The following is a 21412-nucleotide window of genomic DNA, read 5'->3' on the forward strand; positions in this document are numbered from 1 at the left end:
CCAGTTGGAATGATCTGCCCCCTTCCGAGTTAAGCTGGTAATAGGAGCGATGAGAGTTGAGAATCCTCGGATGAACTTCCTATAATAATTAGCGAATCCCAGGAATCGCTGAATGGACTTGAGAGTATTCGGAATGGACCAATTGGCAATAGCTTCCAACTTTGTCGGGTCCATCTGGAGATCCGATCCGGAAATTATATACCCCAGGAAGGGTATGGAAGAAACTTCAAAAGTACACTTGGACAACTTGCAGTAGAGACGGTTCTCACGAAGACGTCTGAGGACCTCACGGACTTGTAGACGATGAGAAGAGATATCTTGGGAGAAGATGAGGATATCATCCAGGTAAACTACAAGATACTTATACAGAACGTCACGGAAGATTTCGTTAACGAAGTGCTGGAATACTGCTGGGGCATTGCTCAACCCGAATGGCATTACCAGGTGCTCGTAATGACCATCTCGAGTATTAAAAGCTGTCTTCCATTCGTCACCACTACGGATTCTGATGAGATTATAGGCACCGCGGAGATCTAACTTGGTGAAGATGCGGGCTCCCTTGACTCTGTCAAACAGCTCAGTGATGAGGGGTAATGGGTAGCTATTTTTGATGGTAATGTCATTGAAACCCCGGTAGTCGATGCATGGACGTAATCCTCCATCCTTCTTTTTAACAAAGAAAAAGCCTGCACCAGCGGGTGAAGATGAGGGGCGGAAGGAGTAGTGGTGGTGTGGACTAGATGGCGCTATCGCTCAAGCAGTGATGGTAAATGTGAGAGTGCTAAAACAAATACTTAGCTGTACTGTCTCCCGGCGAAGAGTCAGGTATAATCTATGTCCAATTTATGATGGAGAGCTCAGCCATATTGAAAAAACAAAACAAAAATAAAATGTGTAGTAATGTCGCTTGAAACTAAATAAATATAGAGATATAGAGTCTAGGATTTTTTTGCCAATAGGAGCTGGTAGGCTTCTCTAGGCAATGTGAATGGTCAGAGAATAGGTGATCTTTTCAATCCAAACATATAGAAACAGTATCCTCAATATGAACACACCTGACTTACACAAAGACAGGTGGTGACAGGCCCATAAAGGTATCTTTTAAAGATGTGATGTGCTCTTTATCAATTGGTGGTTGAAGAGGGCGTACCTAACACTCACGTGAGGGACAGTAGATATCCTCATATAACGGTTTCTTTCAACGACATCATTCCAAAGGGGTTACCATGGATGTTGAATATCCAATGATGGAATACTCGATCATATATAAAATGTGAAACAAAAGAACACAATGTGTAGTATGTTCAAGGAACATATGATATCCTTGATACTGTATATAGGCGTACCTAGATATCTTTCTATGCTGGTAATGCAAACATAGAATTCCTATAAACACACCTGACTTACATAGAGACAGGTGTCTAGATGCCCATAACGGTATCTTTCATAAAATATGGGGTTCTTTATCAGTCAGTGGTAAATAGCCAATTTTGTAATAGTGAGAGAGGCGTACCTCACACTCACGTGCAGGACGGTCGATATCCTCTGATAAAGCTAAATATTTATCTTACTTAAAACCCTTTAAGAGGTCTAAGAACAATGTACGCTATTAACGTATGGAATACCGTAAGGGTACGCACGTTGCGTAACAATCGCTTAGCCGTAGTCGAGACGCTCAAGCGTCACGTTCGCTCGCTGCCAAGAGATCACAGGCAGGCATGCTATTGGCTGCCGACTAACGTAATGATTCGCTATAGCGTAGCGGACGCTCGGGACCACCAGCGGCGCAGACGCTCACAATGTTAAACCTTTATAACTATACCATAAAACAGTGTATTATGCAGTAAACCTTGGTGTAGTGATAAGATGAGAATGCAACACTTAGTAAGCGGGTTTACACTAAAGCTGTTTGAGCGATAGAGACGCTCCTATTACCCACTGAAATATAATGAACACACAATACCGGTCTAAGGGTCTAACGCCTTTTAAGGAAATGAATGAACGTTCAAAAAGAATAATACAATACAAGTCATACACTACCAATATAACATAGACTACCTAACCAGATAACTACACATGAAATACAATATCAGTACAATAACTATATAAGAGAAACGAGAGAGAAAGAGAAGAGAGAGAGAGAGAGATATGGCTCAGAATAACAAGAAAGACAATATGATTGCGGAGAAAACTTACGCACAAAGGGGAACGATCGCATGCGCCTCTGGATATCCAGCTCCCGATTATCAGCAATGAGAACCGTTGAAGAGTGAGAGCTGGATATGATCGGCTTGTCTATTTATGCCCCACACACAATACAATTCAATGGTCCCTACAATCTCATTGTTCATTGGACACAGGAATTCGTCTTCGCATTATAACAAAAGGTCATAGGTTGATTCATACAGGTGGGCTGTGTCTACTTCCAACTGCTCAGGTGGGTGGGAAACTAGGTTTCCCGCTGCATGGATAAGTAAGTGCAAATAATAGTAAATGGACATAAACTTCTTATGTCCATAACTATTCGCACGAGCGATTAATCCGCTTCAAACCAACACCGGAATATTGCTAATTAAATACTCTTCCGATGGATACTAAACACCACTGTATAATCCCTGTCTGACCCTTTGTATCAGACAAAGAGGGATCTCTCTGTCCATGAACATGCTACATTAACTAAACTTTCAGAATCTATCAAAGGGACCATGATCTACAAAATACATTATATGGTTAAAATATATATCGATTGAGTCGCCCGCTAGACGCATACAAACTCTACCGTAAATCCGCATATCGTGCGCCTGCGGGTGCACGCGAAGGCGAGTATGCGCACGCACGGGAGAGCTCTTGCACACGCAGCGGGAGCTCGCATGAGGTGCAAATATGGCAGTGTGCATCGTGATATTTTTCTGACTTTGACAGTCCACCCTTTGGCAGTCAACAATAACTGCCACTTCCTAAAACATTTCAAAACGAGAAAAATATATGTCAAGTGTAAATACATTTCCATGATTGGGTAAGGGAGGAGAGGAGAAGGTAGGAAAAGGGTATGACCTAGTGAGATAGCAGAAGCATGTGTGTATGAATCCATGTTTTGGGGGGGTCATGTATCATCGTGCCGTACGTGTTTTAGATCAAGCTTCGAGGTATTGCGAAGTATACATTTGAATTCCTTCTTATCCCGTATTAAGGGTCTGTGGATGGGCTGCCAAACTCTACCGAGCTCTTTTCGGCTGTGGTTGTAACAAAATGGGGAAGCACATTTTAGTTGATGATACATGAATGGGGGAATATGTGATTGCTGATATCTGTGCCTGTATTCCCTATTGACTATGTGTGTCATTACCTGAAGGTTGTAGAGATGAAGATAAGACACAATTATGGTAAATGCAGTGGTAATCTATGTCAGGTTAATGAACATTTGTCGGTTGAAGTCTTGTTCGGTGTCTGTTGAATGCAGTCTTCTTTGGGCTTTTGCCAATAGGTGTGAGCAAAAGCTTTGTCAATGTCCATAGACTTACAAAAAGTGTTGGGCTAGCGTAAATTTAAAATTTCTAGGGAAACTGGGGGTCTATGGCATAGTTCATCAAATATCTGTGTATAAGGTTGTCAAAACTTCTTCTTTAATCCATCAGTTGTTTGTATACAGGGTCATCAAATTCCTCGTCAAAAGTGGGTCTTTTTACCTTGGAGAAAACGGAAAAACAGGTGAAAGAAACGGACCGTATAATCGCAATTTCATCACATCATTGTTTCTACAGTTGGGTCATAAATCAAATCCATTGGAATTACAATTTCCTCACTCCTTAGACTCATTACCCTGGTAATACGTTTGCACTTCATTAAAGCCTGACCGCATCTAAATATCAAGCCAATCGTTATGACAACACCTAAGATACATAGGAGAAACTTCCCAACATCCATTATGACTCCTTGAGCCCATTCTCCTAAACCAGAGAACCAATTTCGCGGGTTCAACCATGACACCCAACCAGTCAGCTCATTACCCACAGCAGCAAGGGTGAGATTGTGTCTCCTGCGAAACTCCCACTTTAATTGGAGAATGTCGTCCATCTTTTGGTCTATGACCTCGACCGGATCCTCGGTACTATTTGTTATATATGTGCAGCATTTCACGCCGTACTGCGTTGCCAGTGTGACACAATATCCACCTGTCACTGCCGTGAGATAATTGAGAACCATTCTATGCTGAACCAGTTCTGTTTTATAAGCTTGAAGTTCTCTTCCAGTATACCTAAACGTGTCATCATACATTTCTGTGATATTGTCTAATAAATTTGCGAGCGCAGATATGTATTTATAATTCAACACTCCTCTGGCGGTGCGAGTGATGTCTAACGCGAGTAGGACCTGAATCCCGGTGGATTCATGGATCATGTCAGAGGCCGGATGCTCTGTTCTTTCTATCAGGTGCCGTTTAACTACGTGCTCGTAATGAGTGTGAGTATAAGGAGCTTGGGCAACACGGTGTATATCTTTCATTTTGGCATGTGATACAGTCATTACCTCAGGCAGTACTTTTCCAATATAACACAATCCTTCAGAGTTTGGGGCAAGCCACTTATACGCCTTCCTCCCGCATATGAAATATGCATCATCGGGGAGAACATATGGGACGGAATAGGACATAACCATATTACACATCTTCCATGTGAAATCTCCTAACCCTAATTCTCCCATCTGTCTGGTACACGTATCAGTTTGTACGATATGTGCACAGTATCCTGGTGATACCTCTCCAACTCTCGTAATCCTACTTCCTAGGGTATACCTATATCGGAAAGATTTTTCTCTACTGGCTATGTGGCGAATAAGCTCTGTATCTGTCGGCATTCTATCTGCTCTATATGAAAAGGTCATGGTTTGGTTACTCCATGACACTTCCCAATTTCCCGGCTTTCGGGGATTGGAAATGTTAAAACATATTAGGGATCTATCCACATGATATTGGTGGAGCTTCAAACTAGGAGGACTGGAGATATTAAACCTCCTGTCCACCGGCCTCCCCCCACTTAGCTCAAGTACCTCCCCTATCGTTAAAGGAAATGGTACTAAGCCTGATTTACTATGGCCTTGAGGTACTTGAGAGCATACCCAACAATCTGTCTGATTTAACACATTACCCACTAAGGAGTGATAGTCACTCAATGGATGCCGGTCCATGTGGATATTAAAACTGGATTGGCATTTCTTGATACACCCATCCTCAACTACATTGTCACAGAGCCTACAGATACAGTTTTCTTCGGCTAACAATCCTTCACAATTCCTTCGATGGTCTATGTTATCGGATCGTTTTCTGATACTCGCCTTTGCTTGTTGATTATGTTGTTCTTGGGAAACTACGCCTCCATCTTTGTCATCAGAACCCATTCCAGAACCTTTCTCGACCTCCATGGTACTCTCGCCGGAACAGACTGCTCTGGTCAACATCATGGTCAACAGGAAAATCCGGATCACAGTCTCTTGGGGCAAGTCCATCTTAGAGGAGGAAATGGAGAAAAATGAGAAGGGGGAAAGAAATAATTGAGGGAGATGGGATGGGAAGTGGAGAAAAACAATAAAAGGGAACAGGGGATCGACAACTGCTTCCGATCTTATGATTTTTCAAAGCTCAGGTGCCGCCTCAGTCCTCCTGAAACAGACGCTCCAGTGATACCACTTCCTCTACCGTCTGTTCTTTATCACGGGACCTCTCTGGATCAGCAACCTTCTTACAATGGGACGAATGAACCCAAGTCTCTCTCTCGGCAACCTTCAATGCTGTAGTGCTAGTCAATAAGACTTGGTATGGTCCTTCCCATCTGTCAATAAGGCAACCTGAGCGTAGAAAATTCCGTATCATTACATAATCCCCAGGTTCAATGTCATGACAATTACTATCTGGTAAATCAGGAATCACCAACTTCAAATTATCATTTTGATTCCTTAGCTGTTTAATCATGTTAATCAAGTATTTTACAGTCACTTCATTGTTACACTTCAAATCATCCTGAGGGTTAATCATAACATGCGGTTGTCGACAAAACAAGATTTCAAAGGGAGACAGATTAAGAGGGGACCTGGGAGTGGTTCTGATGCTGTATAGTACAATGGGTAAAGCTTCTGGCCATGTCAATCCTGTTTCTGCCATAACTTTGCTCAGTTTATTTTTAATAGTGCTGTTCACTCTTTCCACCTTCGCACTCGCCTGTGGACGGTATGGAGTGTGCAGCTTGCTATCAATTCCCATCAACTTACACATTCCTTGAAAGACATCACCTGTAAAATGGGTATCCCTATCACTTTCAATTATTCTAGGGATACCATATCTACATACAAATTCCTGCACAATTTTCTTAGCAGTAAACATAGCGGTATTTGTGGCCGCAGGAAATGCTTCGACCCAATTTGAGAACACATCTATACAAACAAGTACATATTTCAAATTTCGACAAGGGGGTAATTGGATAAAGTCAATCTGTATTACCTGAAAAGGTCCGCCTGTAGGTGGGATATGAGATGGTTCTGTTGGTATTGCCTTTCCGATATTCTTTCTCAAACAGGTAAGGCATGACATTGCTCTCTTACCTGCATGGGATGAAAATCCTGGGGCGCACCAACATGCTCTTACCAACTTACACATTCCTTCCTTGCCCAGATGAGTCAGCCCGTGTGCTGCCTCAGCTAAACATGGAAGATATGCTCTGGGGGCCACTGGTTTACCCTGTCCATCCGTCCAGAGTCCTGAGGACTCCTGGCCATATCCCTTTGCCTTCCAGACTGCCTTTTCCTGTGTGGAACACAAATTTTGCATTTCACACAGCTTCTGTGTGTTGATGGTATTAAATACCATCAGTTGTGTGGTGTCTGTCTGTCTGGGGGTACCAGCTGCTAACTTAGCAGCTTCATCTGCTCGGCTGTTACCAAGTGATACTGGGTCTTGGCTATATGTGTGTGCTTTACACTTGATAACAGCCACTCTGTCGGGTTCCTGTATCGCTGTTAGAAGCCTTTTGATGTGAGCTGCATGCGCTACCGGTGTACCAGCTGCCGTCATGAAATTTCTGAGGCGCCATAGGGCTCCGAAATCGTGGACTACCCCGAATGCGTATCTAGAGTCGGTGTAGATATTGGCTGACTTGCCCTTAGCCAATTCACATGCTCTGGTTAGGGCGACCAGTTCAGCAACCTGGGCTGAGTGAGGTGGGCCTAGCGGTTCAGCTTCTATGGTGCCTTGGTCGTCTACGACTGCGTATCCAGTACACAAGTCTCCCGAGTCTGACTGTCTGTGACAACTACCGTCAGTGTAGAAAGTAAAGTCTACATCTTCTAGTGGGTTGTCACTGATGTCAGGCCTTGCCGTGAAATTTTGGGTCAAATATTCCATACAATCATGTGTGTCCTCCTTTGTATTAAATTCTCCTTCCCCACCACTCTCATCCTCCACCCTTTGTGCCTGTCCAGGCACACCTGGGAGATATGTTGCAGGATTTAATGCACTGCATCTCCTTATGGTGATGTTTACGGGGGCCATTAGTGCCAATTCCCATCTTGTAAACCGCGCTGATGAGACGTGCCTGGTTTGGGCAGAATTTAGCAAGGCTGACACTGCATGTGGTGTATGAATTGTGAGGTTGTGACCTAGCACTACATCTTCGCTTTTCGTTACTAGCAATGCTATCGCAGCAACGCTTCGCAAGCATGTGGGGAGGGATCGCGCCACCGTATCTAGCTGAGCGCTGTAGTATGCTACCGGCCTGCTGGCATCACCGTGCTTCTGGGTTAGGATGCCTGCCGCGCAACCAGCACTTTCTGTTCCGTACAGCTCAAAGGGTTTCCCATAGTCTGGCATACCTAATGCTGGCGCCTGCGTTAGGCACTGTTTAAGTCTCTCAAATGCCATCTCGGATTCGTCTGTATGCGAAATCCGATCAGGTTTGTTTGAGGAGACCATCTCCTGCAAAGGTAACGCTAGAATGGAAAACCCTGGGATCCAGTTACGGCAATACCCACACATTCCTAAAAACGTTCTGATCTGTTGCTGGGTTTGTGGCAGAGTCATGTCTCTAATTGCTTGAATTCTATCAGCGGTCAGGTGTCTCAGTCCTTGTGTTAGACAGTGTCCCAAATATTTTATTTTAGTTTGGCATAATTGTAACTTGTCTTTGGAAACCTTGTGTCCTGTGTCTGAAAGATGAAACAGGAGCTGTTTCGTATCCTTCAGGGATGCTTCCACTGAATCAGAACACAGTAGTAAATCACCACGTACTGTATCAATACTGATCCACTCTCTGGTTGGAAAGACTGTAAACAATCATGCAAAGCCTGGGAAAATATACTTGGACTGTCTATGAAACCTTGTGGTAATCGAGTCCATGTGTATTGGACTCCTCTGTATGTAAATGCTAACAAATATTGGCTGTCAGGATGCAGGGGTACCGAAAAGAAAGCGGAGCAGAGGTCAATAACAGTGAAAAATTTCGCAGTGGGAGGGATTTGCATAAGGATGACAGCTGGATTTGGCACTACGGGGAACTGACTCTCAACTATTTTGTTAATCCCCCTTAGATCCTGCACTAGCCGGTAACCCCTCCCCCCACTCTTTTTCACAGGGAAGATGGGACTATTGGCAGTGCTGGACGTTCTTACCAGAATGCCCTGTTGTAGCAAGCGCTCTATTACGGGATACACTCCTAACTCCACCTCTGGCTTCAGAGGGTACTGTGGGATTTTTGGAGCTATCCTACCATCTTTTACTTGTACAACTACCGGAGCTACGTTTGCCATTAATCCAGTGTCCTGTCCATCTTTAGTCCAAAGTGACTCTGGTATCTGGGATGTCATTTCTTCTACTTGGGATGGAGTCCTATTTGTCATAATGGTATGTGACAGTAATTTTGATGGGGATTCTAACATGTCTCGCACTTCCTGAGCGTGATTCTCAGGTATGTCCAAGAATACACCTTCAGGAGTACAATAAATGATGCACCCCATTTTACACAATAAGTCTCTTCCCAGGAGATTAGTCGGTGCCGCTGCAGCCAGCAAAAAGGAATGCTTGGTATGTAAAGGCCCTATTGTAATCTCGGCTGGTTTGCTAACAGGGTAGTGCTGGACTACTCCCGTTACTCCTATGGCTGCAATTGTCTTACCAGTGGTTCTCATGCCCACTGTCGAATTTATCACTGATTTGGCCGCCCCCGTATCTACAAGAAAGTTTAATGATTTACCAGCTACATTTATTGCAATTTCGGGTTCACTTCCAAGATTTGCAATCAATTTTACTGGCTGCAGATTACAGGTATGGCCACACCCCTATTGGGTATGGTGACCTCCCTGAATCCCGCTGGCAGCAACTACTTGTGAAGGGGTTAAATGGGAACTGCCAGAAGTTTGCCAGTCTCCTTTTGGGGGATATCTTTTTGTTTCCCCTGTATGTGGCTCATAACTCCGTCTCTGTGGACCCTGATCCCAATTTCGTGTGTCATGTCGTTGTCTAGGGGGTTGGTATGATCTTTGTGAATTTTTCGCTCTACAGTCTCGTGCTATGTGTCCCTGTTTATGACAAAAATAACATGTTACCACATTTGACTTACCCACAGGGTTTGGTGATCTATACAAAGGCTGCTTTGTGGTCAGGGCCTGTATACTTACGGCCATTAACTTATCACCTTGTGACTCCCTGTGTCTGGTGATATTCCGGTCGTGATCAATAGCAGCCTCTCTCAAAGTAGCCACCGACAGACCTCGCCAACATGGTTGCGTGGTCTGTACCCTTGTCTTTAATGCTTCTTTTAAACCATCCATTAGCACAGATACTGCTACTTCTTGATGATTTGCATTGGTCCTAATGTCCTCTATGCCAGTGTATTTTGCCATTTCTAATAGTGCCCGGTGAAAATACTCAGCAGCTGTTTCTGACTCTTTTTGTTTAATGGAAAAAATTCTATTCCATTTGGCTACAGCTGGGAAATACTCCTTTAACTGTAAATTTATTCTTTTTACATTGTCTTTGTTGTACACATCTGTAAGGGGTACATCCTGATCCAATCCACAGTCAGCTAAAAATTGAGCTGAGTCGACATTGGAGGGTAAACATGCCCTCAGCAATATCTGCCAGTCTTTGTTATTTGGCTCTACAGTATTTCCTAGGTCTCTGATGTATTTCTGGCTAGCAACTAGATCTTTCCTAGGATCAGGGAATTCAGACACTATGGTTCTTAATTCCATTCTGGAAAATGGGCTATACATGGCAATGTTCCTAATGGGAGTGACTCCTGTAGTGTCCGTTTTCCCATTTGGAACAGCTATTACCCTAACGGGAGCAAGTTTAATAACCTCATTCTAATTAGATTCTACAGCCTGTGGTGAAATGGTTTCAGCATAGTGTAAGGTGCCGTACTTACCCGTTGATACGACCTCACCTGTCCCTCTGCTAGGGGCCTTTGTTACTAATCTTAAGGGTTGGGCCGTGCCTACTGTTGTCTCTGATATGGTGGCTGCTAGAGAGAGCGCCGATATTGTTGATGCTTCGTCTTCTTGATCACACTCCTGGGGAAAGTTCAAAACAGGGTACAACTTGCACGGGTTAATACTTGCATTGGTCAACTTATTAACATTATCCTTAACATTTATACAGTTGCTAAGTGCCTGTTTGTTACCCCCTGATGCGTCATTCTCCGCAACCAATTTCTCTCCTGATATATATGGTGGCGGCGGGGCCGTGGCTATCAGTTTCCTGATAGGATTAGATCCCGCCGCCTGAGCCAATCCTCTCTGTATTTCACCCTCCTGTTGCCATAGCTGCAAATAATCATAATGTTTGATTCGTCTCTTTGCTGATTTAATGAGACATATCCTTCTCCTTAGATTTTGTAACACTTCTGGGCTAAAGCTGCCTACTCTTGGGAACTTCTCCCCGTCATGTACCGTCATTCTCTCCCATTCATCACATAAAACTTCTGTGTGTGAACCGTATTTTTCACACATTACGTACCTTGCCGACCCGATTGGTCGGTTCACTAAATCAACTCGAACCGAGGTTGATCGCCCCCTTCCTGAACAACTGGCCCCCATAATTTGCAGGTGTTGCTTGCTCTACCTCTGACCTTTATATCAGGGTCTTCAGCGAACCCTTACAAAAAACCAAAATATTCAAAGATAGGTTGACGGTGGTGGTTTACCGAGTACCCCACTTACTCGCCCACGCCGACCAATACGACCTCCACACTGATATAGTGCTGGCGTACTCGACCCAGGGCCCCTATGAACCTTTGTTTACTGGAACATGTGAGTGTGATCCGCAGAGCATTAACCCTTTCCAGTAACTGTGGGGTTGTTGGATAATTCCTGAGTGACCAGCGAACTTCCCTTTTAAAAATAAAAAATTACACAAATCACGTTAGAATGTACAAATAGCGTTTATGACCCTTTTCGTACACAAATGGTACTAGGTCAGGTTACTAACTAATGCACACAATTACGTGCGGTACAATCGTTCAGTACATAAGCAACTAATCTTATGTACGGAGCGACCAGTGGAATCGACATTCAGCAGCTGCGAATTCCTTCAGCCTGAGCTTTATGGCCTATATGGGTTCCGCCCCAACCCTTCTTGGTGTTGGGCTACTTGACTCTATAGCGGACTTCCTTGTCTGCTGTACCTGGACCTCCTGGTCTGTTATGCGACCTCCTGGTCTGCTACAGTATGACCTCCTGGTCTGCTACACTCTAATGCTCTTTATATGTTTAACAAGGGATGCCTCCCTAGCCACCATGTTTGTCACTTACACGTATGTACTTCACGAGAACTTGATGATTTCTGTGGTTCAATCCCCAAAATTGTAAAAACTTATATAATTGCAAACACTCACTCACCACATGTACACTTTTGTTTCTATTTCTATTTCTGCGCAGAAATTTCTTTCCTTTAGACCAGATGTGTTGTAAATTGGAGAAGGATCTATTAGCTTAAATTTTGGACACTGAAATAGACTTGCGCTATTTATCGCGTTGCCACCTCTTCGCCTGCTAAAATAACACTTATCGTGTGATTTGTTACGTGGGCGTACCCAGACACTCTGTTGCGTAATATACGCTGCGTGCGTCGGCCTTTGAGTTGCGTGCGCGAGTCTCAGCCTTTTGTTAGAGACACGTGTACGCAATGCAGATATCCACCGTAACACAACTAACACGTTTATCAATGTAGATGATCCTTGATCATCTACCGAGCACCACACCAATCTCTCCTTGTATCTTTAGGTAGAGCTGCGTGCGTGCTTTGCAATTTATCCCTTAATGTATTACTTTTACACTTTAACTATGAAATAGCGACAAATCTCTCTTAGCACGTTTATCAATTTTAAAATGGCAAACAGGAGAGTGATATATGAAAATACACGAATAAAAAGAAATGCAGATATGCGTGTGTGCGTACGCAAGATAGAAATAAACAGTTTTAAAAGACACTAGCGTGTTGTTCTTACCTCCGGTTCCGGATTCCCTCAGCACCCTTTACTAAGCGAAGCAGACGCTTATCCAGACAGCACTGCGAGGAATATGATCTCCCGCCCTTTGCTGATGGATAATGTCTGCTGGAATTACCTAGCAGAGATATGTGAAGGACGGACGAGCCGCCAATTGATAAAGCTAAATATTTATCTTACTTAAAACCCTTTAAGAGGTCTAAGAACAATGTACGCTATTAACGTATGGAATACCGTAAGGGTACGCACGTTGCGTAACAATCGCTTAGCCGTAGTCGAGACGCTCAAGCGTCACGTTCGCTCACGGCCAAGAGATCACAGGCAGGCACGCTATTGGCTGCCGACTAACGTAATGATTTGCTATAGCGTAGCGGACGCTCGGGACCACGAGGAGATCACCAGCGGCGCAGACGCTCACAATGTTAAACCTTTATAACTATACCATAAAACAGTGTATTATGCAGTGTAGTGTAGTGATAAGATGAGAATGCAACACTTAGTAAGCGGGTTTACACTAAAGCTGTTTGAGCGATAGAGACGCTCCTATTACCCACTGAAATATAATGAACACACAATACCGGTCTAAGGGTCTAACGCCTTTTAAGGAAATGAATGAACGTTCAAAAAGAATAATACAATACAAGTCATACACTACCAATATAACATAGACTCCCTAACCAGATAACTACACATGAAATACAATATCAGTACAATAACTATATAAGAGAAACGAGAGAGAAAGAGAAGAGAGAGAGAGAGAGAGATATGGCTCAGAATAACAAGAAAGACAATATGATTGCGGAGAAAACTTACGCACAAAGGGGAACGATCGCATGCGCCTCTGGATATCCAGCTCCCGATTATCAGCAATGAGAACCGTTGAAGAGTGAGAGCTGGATATGATCGGCTTGTCTATTTATGCCCCACACACAATACAATTCAATGGTCCCTACAATCTCATTGTTCATTGGACACAGGAATTCGTCTTCGCATTATAACAAAAGGTCATAGGTTGATTCATACAGGTGGGCTGTGTCTACTTCCAACTGCTCAGGTGGGTGGGAAACTAGGTTTCCCGCCGCATGGATAAGTAAGTGCAAATAATAGTAAATGGACATAAACTTCTTATGTCCATAACTATTCGCACGAGCGATTAATTCGCTTCAAACCAACACCGGAATATTGCTAATTAAATACTCTTCCGATGGATACTAAACACCACTGTATAATCCCTGTCTGACCCTTTGTATCAGACAAAGAGGGATCTCTCTGTCCATGAACATGCTACATTAACTAAACTTTCAGAATCTATCAAAGGGACCATGATCTACAAAATACATTATATGGTTAAAATATATATCGATTGAGTCGCCCGCTAGACGCATACAAACTCTACCGTAAATCCGCATATCGTGCGCTTGCGGGTGCACGCGAAGGCGAGTATGCGCACGCACGGGAGAGCTCTTGCACGCGCAGCGGGAGCTCGCATGAGGTGCAAATATGGCAGTGTGCATCGTGATATTTTTCTGACTTTGACACCTCATATAACGGTATCTTTAAAAGACCTCGCTCCAGAAGTAGTAAAATGTAAAAAAATGTATTCAAGGTACATAGCATAAAAAACAGGCTTATCCCAGCGTACGAGTCCGGCTCTGATGGAAGTGAGAACCGTCTTGGAACCATAAGAGGCCAACTTTGGGGTTCCAAAAAAAAAAAAAAAGTGATTATAAAATTATGACAAGGTCCTACCTTCCCTCAGAGTCCAAAAAGACAGGTCTGCCGCAGAGAAGCCCCCTCAAAGCCAACGCGTTTCGAGTCAAAGGACTCTTTTTCAAGGCAACAAGATGGAGTCTTTGAAAGCGGTGATCTCAGGTCTGGAGGAAGGGGAATTCCTAGTACCTCTGAGAAATCATTCCAAGCAGTGGAGAGGAAAAGTCCAAAATAATACTCATGGGACTATTTCCCACATTTACATACAAAAAAAGAAACAAATGAAAAAGAAAAATAATAGGGATAGAGAATGTCTAGAAGGAACTTATTGGATTTCAATTGAGATATCCATTTTAAATAATGGGGAGACATATTGTAACAAAATAAGACTCATTAAATTGTTTTCCGGACTATGGAATAAAAATTAAAAATGAGAAAACAATATAGGGACAGAGGGTATATAGAAGGAATTTTCTGGATTCCATACTATATTCAAGAGACATACATCTGGATAACTAAAAGAAGGATGGTATCAAAACAGGAAATACACAATAAAAAAAACATAAGACAAAAAAAGAAAAGAAAAATAAGATGACAAAATGACCTCCCTCACCCGGAATATTAGAGTGGTAGGATTGGGATTACATTCATCAAGTAACATCATCAAAATAAAATCATCCTCTCTTTATAAGAGAGGAATAGCCACATCATTGGGACTCCAATGTGACAGATAATCGCCCATAGGGAAATATCCATATAATATACTTACCTGAGAAACTCATAAGGGTAATAGAACATTATGAACTCATGAAAATAGATTTCACTTACCTGTAGGAAGAAAAATTTAGAAAAGAAGACACTCAACAAACTTACCTGTTTTAAAACTTACCTGTCCTACACAGATGTAGCACTGGATGAAGGCCAATGGGAGCCCAATTTAAATGATTTATTTCAAACAAAATTATGTAGGGAATGGCAAAAGAAATTGCCAAGGAACAAGATACATATATTCTTAGGAGATAACACAAATTAAGTATGACAATATAAAAAATAAAAAATAATTAACAAAAAATAAAAAATCATAGCGAATACAATGGGAAAGTAATAGGTCATAAGGTTATGATCAGTGCACTTTTTTCTTTCACTTGATTTGTAGTGTAAATTTTTTTTTCTTTTTGTTAATTTCAGGTCAATGTCACTAATAAATCACTTACACTGGCTAGTTCATTTGATAGAATACATTTTAGCTAGCGCAATAAATTTAGAATAAAGGAATCACTATACAGGTTGCGTATCCCTTATCCAAAATGCTTGGGACCAGAGGTATTTTGGATATCGGATTTTTCCGTATTTTGGAATAATTGCATACCATAATGAGATATCATGGCGATGGGACCTAAATCTAAGCACAGAATGCATTTATGTTACATATACACCTTATATACACAGCCTGAAGGTAATTTTAGCCAATATTTTTTATAACATTGTGCATTAAACAAAGTGTGTCTACATTCACACAATTCATTTATATTTCATATACACCTTATACACACAGCCTGAAGGTCATGTAATACAATATTTTTAATAACATTGTGTATTAAACAAAGTTTGTGTACATTGAGCCATCAAAAAACAAAAGTTTCACTATCTCACTCTCACTCAAAAAAGTCCGTATTTCGGAATATTCCGTATTTCGGATATTTGGATATGGGATACTCAACCTGTAATAAAATTGGCTCCATATGTTTAGGCATTGTAGTAATATGCTTGAAGAAGCATTTAAGTCACTATATTTAAACCGGTGTTGTTATATATTTATAACAGCTTATTAACAATAAATGTAATTAATATATTTAATATTATATATTTTTTCACATTGAGAATAATTCATATGACAAAAATGAAAACAATTTCATGGATAAAATGAAAGAATAGATCAACACAATATGTTTATTTAATTTATTTACAGTCACATAATTATCACAATTTTAATAATAAAATAAGGATGGATATTTCAAAATAGTTTTTTTAATTTACATAAACTAAAAAATCACCACCTAGAATGGTATAAATATTAATAATAGATTTATATGGATAAAATGTGGGAAAGACAATAATATGAACCTCAAATCCTAAATAAAATATAAATATAGAATAGGTATGTCAATGAGAGGGGCAGATTATATATAATGAATTAATTTATGTGGCAGAGCCCTAATGTAGGGAAAACGGAATTATAATAGCCTAATGAGAAGAAATGGAACTAATACACTCATACATGATATTCTGAATGTGTGATCACCCTATGTATAGATCAATAGTAGGGGGGTTGTATATATCATATGCATGGAGCTTATACAGGTTCCAGACAAATTATATCACCCACTAATTAGCAGGAACCGATGCGCTCTGTCTCTAATTAACAGCGGGAGCAGGTGCGCGGACAGAGAGCCTCGTGCAATAGATAACATCTAAAACGCGGCTGACGAGCGGGAGATTTGAACTCCCTGAAATCATAATGATTGAATGTTGCTCCTCCAGACCATCTCGGATTGGTCTGACTGCCCCATATATTCGTCATGGATGGCGGGCGTCGGCACTATGAGCCCTGAGGAAGCTTGGAATAAGTGAAATGCGCATCGGCATATGATGCGTTCTGCAAACAATACATTAATATATTAATATGATATGCATGTAATATTGATTAGCAACTGTCCTATATAGAGGGGAAAGTAGCCTTTGAAACCAAGCGCACTTATAGGTTCTCACGGTGTTATTTAGAGCACACCGTGCTATAGTAGCAAAGAGACCAGCGGGAAGTACAGATTAAATCCTGTCTGAATAACTAATCATTGCCTGCTACAGGGAGGGGATGCTCACCCTGCTTGCAGGAATACTATATGGGGAAAATAATTAAATTATTTATTGCATGGATTTATTTAACCATAATTAAAAAAGTATTACCACACAGTGCATATTCTGTCAATCAGAAAGATACAGAGGCTTACCAATGAATGCACATTGTGAGATGCCTTAGTACTTTATGGCATAGCACAATCAAAGATTTCTGTATAGGAAATAACTACCATGAGATGGTGATAAGACACTGATTTTACCCAGTTATAAGGCTGCCAATTCTTGAGACATTCCCAGAAAGTACATCACTAGGATGTAAGTTCCCATGAATAATATGATCACGGTATAATGATTATAAATGTTTGAATAAAAACAGGCATTAAATAAATACCATCCGTGAATAGGGGACACCTAAATATAAAAATATTAGGAAGAATTAAGTTCCCAAGAATTGAAGGTGCATATATATATATATATGGGAAAAAAGGATTCAGGAGAATGCGCCCATAGTGTAAATCTGATTTATTCAGAGGTATTATTATATCTATACCTGTGATTTGGTTTTACTGATATGTTTTTATAAATAAATCAGATTTACACTATGGGCGCATTCTCCTGAATCCTTTTTTCCCAGAAATTCATTCAAGGAGTCCTGAATGCTTTGGAGAAGTGCAGCGGTGGTGGTTCATCAGTGCTAACAGCCAAGGTGTGGAATCACCTGTGGACTGCAAACCTTCATTAAGACTAACCAGCGCACCTGTACACCAATCTTTGCCCAATATATATATATATATATATATATATACACATACATACATACATACATACACGCATTCAGATCATTGTATAAATAGGATTTTAATACCTACCGGTAAATCCTTTTCTCTTAGTCCTAGAGGATGCTGGGGACACCATTAGAACCATGGGGTATAGACGGGATCCGCAGAAGACATGGGCACTTTAAGACCTTGAAAGGGAGTGAACTGGCTCCTCACTCTATGCCCCTGCCCCAGACTCCAGTTATAGGAACTGTGCCCAGGGAGACAGACATTTCGAGGAAAAGATTTATTGTTAAACTAAGGTGCGATACATACCAGCTCACACCTCAAACACGCCGTACAACGTGGCATTCAACAGAACTCAAGTCAACGACACGAACATTGTCAGCAACAGGCTGACTATAAACGTAACACAACCTGTGTGTAGCCATAACTAATAACTGCAGATACAGTACGCACTGGGATGGGCGCCCAGCATCCTCTACGGACTAAGAGAAAAGGATTTACCGGTAGGTATTAAAACCCTATTTTCTCATACGCCATAGAGGATGCTGGGGACACCATTAGAACCATGGGGTTTATACCAAAGCTCTAGAACGGGCGGGAGAGTGCGGATGACTCTGCAGCACCGATTGACCCAACATGAGGTCCTCCTCAGCCAGGGTATCAAACTTGTAAAACTTTGCAAAAGTGTTTAAACCCAAACAAGTAGCTGCTCAGCAAAGTTGTAATGCCGAGACCCCCCCCGGGCAGCCGCCCAAGATGCGCCCACCTTTCTGGTAGAATGGGCCTTCACCGATTTCGGTAAACGGCAATCCAGCCGTAGAATGAGCATGCTGAATCGTAGCACAGATCCAGCGTGCAATAGTCTGCTTGGAAGCAGAAGCCCCACTCTTGTTGTGATCATACAGGACAAACAGAGCCTCCGTTTTCCTAATCTGAGCCGTTCTGGCGACAAACTTTTAAAGCTCTGACCACATCGAGAGACTTCGACTCCACCAAGGCGTCAGTAGCCACTGGCACCACAATAGGTTGGTTCATGTGGAACGATGAAACCACCTTCGGCAGAAATTGCTGACGAGTCCTCAACTCTGCTCTATCTTCATGGAAGATCAAATAAGGGCTATTGTGAGACAAAGCCGCTTACTCCGATACCCTCCTTGCGGATGCCAAGGCCAACAGCATGACCACTTTCCAAGTGACAAATTTCAACTCCGCCTTCTGTAAAGGTTCAAACCAATGTGATTGAAGGAACTGCAACACCACGTTAAGATCCCATGGTGGCACTAGGGGCACAAATGGAGGTTGGATGTGCAACACGCCTTTCACGAAAGTCTGAACTTCGGGAAGGGAGGCCAATTGTTTTTGAAAGAAAACTGATAAGGCTGAAATTTGTACTTTAATTGAGCCCAACTTTAAGCCCGCATCCACACCAGCTTGTAAAAAATGGAGAAAACATTCTAACTGAAATTCTTCCGTAGGAGCCTTCTTGGATTCACACCAAGACACATATTTTCTCCAAATACGGTGGTAATGTTTAGATGTTACTCCTTTCCTAGCCTGAAGAAGTGTGGGAATGACTTCACTAGGAATACCCTTTCGGGCTAGGATCTGGCGTTTAACCGCCAAGCCATCAAACGCAGCCGCGGTAAGTCTTGATACACGCATGGCCCCTGTTGCAACAGATCCTCTCGTAGAGGAAGAGGCCAGGGATCTCCTATGAGTAACTCCTGAAGATCTGGATACCAAGCCCTCCTTGGCCAGTCTGGAACAATGAGGATCGCCTGAACCTTTGTTCTTCTTAGGATCTTTAGCACCTTTGGAATGTGAGGAAGCGGAGGGAATACATACACTGACTGAAACACCCATGGTGTCACTAGGGTGTCCACTGCTATTGCTTGTGGGTCCCTCGACATGGAACAATCTCTCTGAAGTTTCTTGTTGAGACAAGACACCATCATGTCTATTTGAGGAATTCCCCAAAGACCGTCACTTCTGTGAAGACCTCTTGAAGAAGACCCCACTCTCCTGGATGGAGATCGTGTCTGCTGAGGAAGTCTGCTTCCTAGTTGTCCACTCCTGGAATGAAGATCGCTGACAGGGCGCTTGTATGCCTTTCCACCCAGCGGAGAACCTTTGTGGCCTCCGCCATTGCCGCTCAGTTTTTGTTCCGCCCTGGCGATTTATGTACGCCACTGCTGTTTTTATTGTCCGACTGGATCAAGACGGGCAGATTGCGAAGCAGATGTTCCACTTGATGAAGGCCGTTGTAAATGGCCCTTAACTCCAGAACGTTTGTGTGTAGACAAGTCTCCTGGCTTGACCATTTTCCCTGGAAGTTTTCCCCTTGTGTGACTGCCCCCCAGCCTCGGAGACTCGCATCTGTGGTTACTAGGATCCAGTCCTGGATCCCGAACCTGCGCCCCTCTAGGAGGTGAGAGCTGTGCAGCCACCACAGGAGTGAGATTCTTCGGTGCATGTGCAGGTGGGATCCGGACCACTTGTCCAACAGGTCCCACTGGAACACTCTGGCATGGAACCTGCCAAACTGAATGGCCTCGTAGGCCGCCTCCATCTTCCCCAGCAAACGAGTGTATTGATGGATTGACACTCTTGCTGGCTTCAGAATTTGTTTGACCAGGCTCTGAATTTCCAGAGCTTTTCCCACTGGAAGAAAAACTCTCTGTAATTCTGTGTCCAGAACCATTCCCAAAAATGACAGCCATGTCGTCGGAATCAACTGTGATTTTGGCAAGTTTAGAAGCCAACCATGTTGTTGCAGAACTACCAGGGAGAGTGTAACGTTCTGCACCAGTTGGTCCCTGGATCTCGCCTTTATCAGGAGATTGTCCAAGTATGGGATAATTGTGACTCCTTGCTTGCGAAGGAGAACCATCATTTCCACCATCACTTTGGTGAAAATCCTCGGAGCCGTGGACAGACCAAACAGCAACGTCTGAAATTGGCAATGACAATCCTGAATTGCAAACCTCAGGTAAGCCTGATGCGGAGGATAAGTAGGCATCCTTTATGTCCACCGACACCATAAAATCCCCTTCCTCCAGACTGGAGATCACTGCTCAGAGAGACTCCATCTTGAATTTTCTTAGGTAGAAATTGAGGGATTTTAGGTTCAGGATTGGTCTGACCGAGCCGTCCGGCTTCGGAACCACAAACAGACTCGAATAAAAGCCTTCTCCCTGTTGTGATGGGGGAACCCTGATAATGACCTGATTTTGACACAACTTTTGTATTGCATCGCATACTACCTCCCTGTCCGGAAGAGAAGCTGGTAAGGCAGATTTGAAAAATCGGCGAGGGGGAACGTCCTGAAACTCTAGTTTGTACCCCTGGGACACTATTTCTAAAACCCAAGGGTCCAGGTCCGAACAAACCCAGAACTGACTGAAGAGTTTGAGACGTGTCCCCACCGGTGCGGACTCCCGCAGAGGAGCCCCAGCGTCATGCGCTGGATTTTGCAGAAGCCAGTAAGAACTTCTGCTCCTGGGAACCTGCCAAGGCCGGTGATCTTTTACCCCTTACCCTTCCTCTAGTAGTAAGGAAGGAAGAACCTCGGCC

The sequence above is a fragment of the Pseudophryne corroboree genome, chromosome 2 (assembly GCF_028390025.1).
Source record: "Pseudophryne corroboree isolate aPseCor3 chromosome 2, aPseCor3.hap2, whole genome shotgun sequence".
NCBI classification, from domain to species: domain Eukaryota; kingdom Metazoa; phylum Chordata; class Amphibia; order Anura; family Myobatrachidae; genus Pseudophryne; species Pseudophryne corroboree.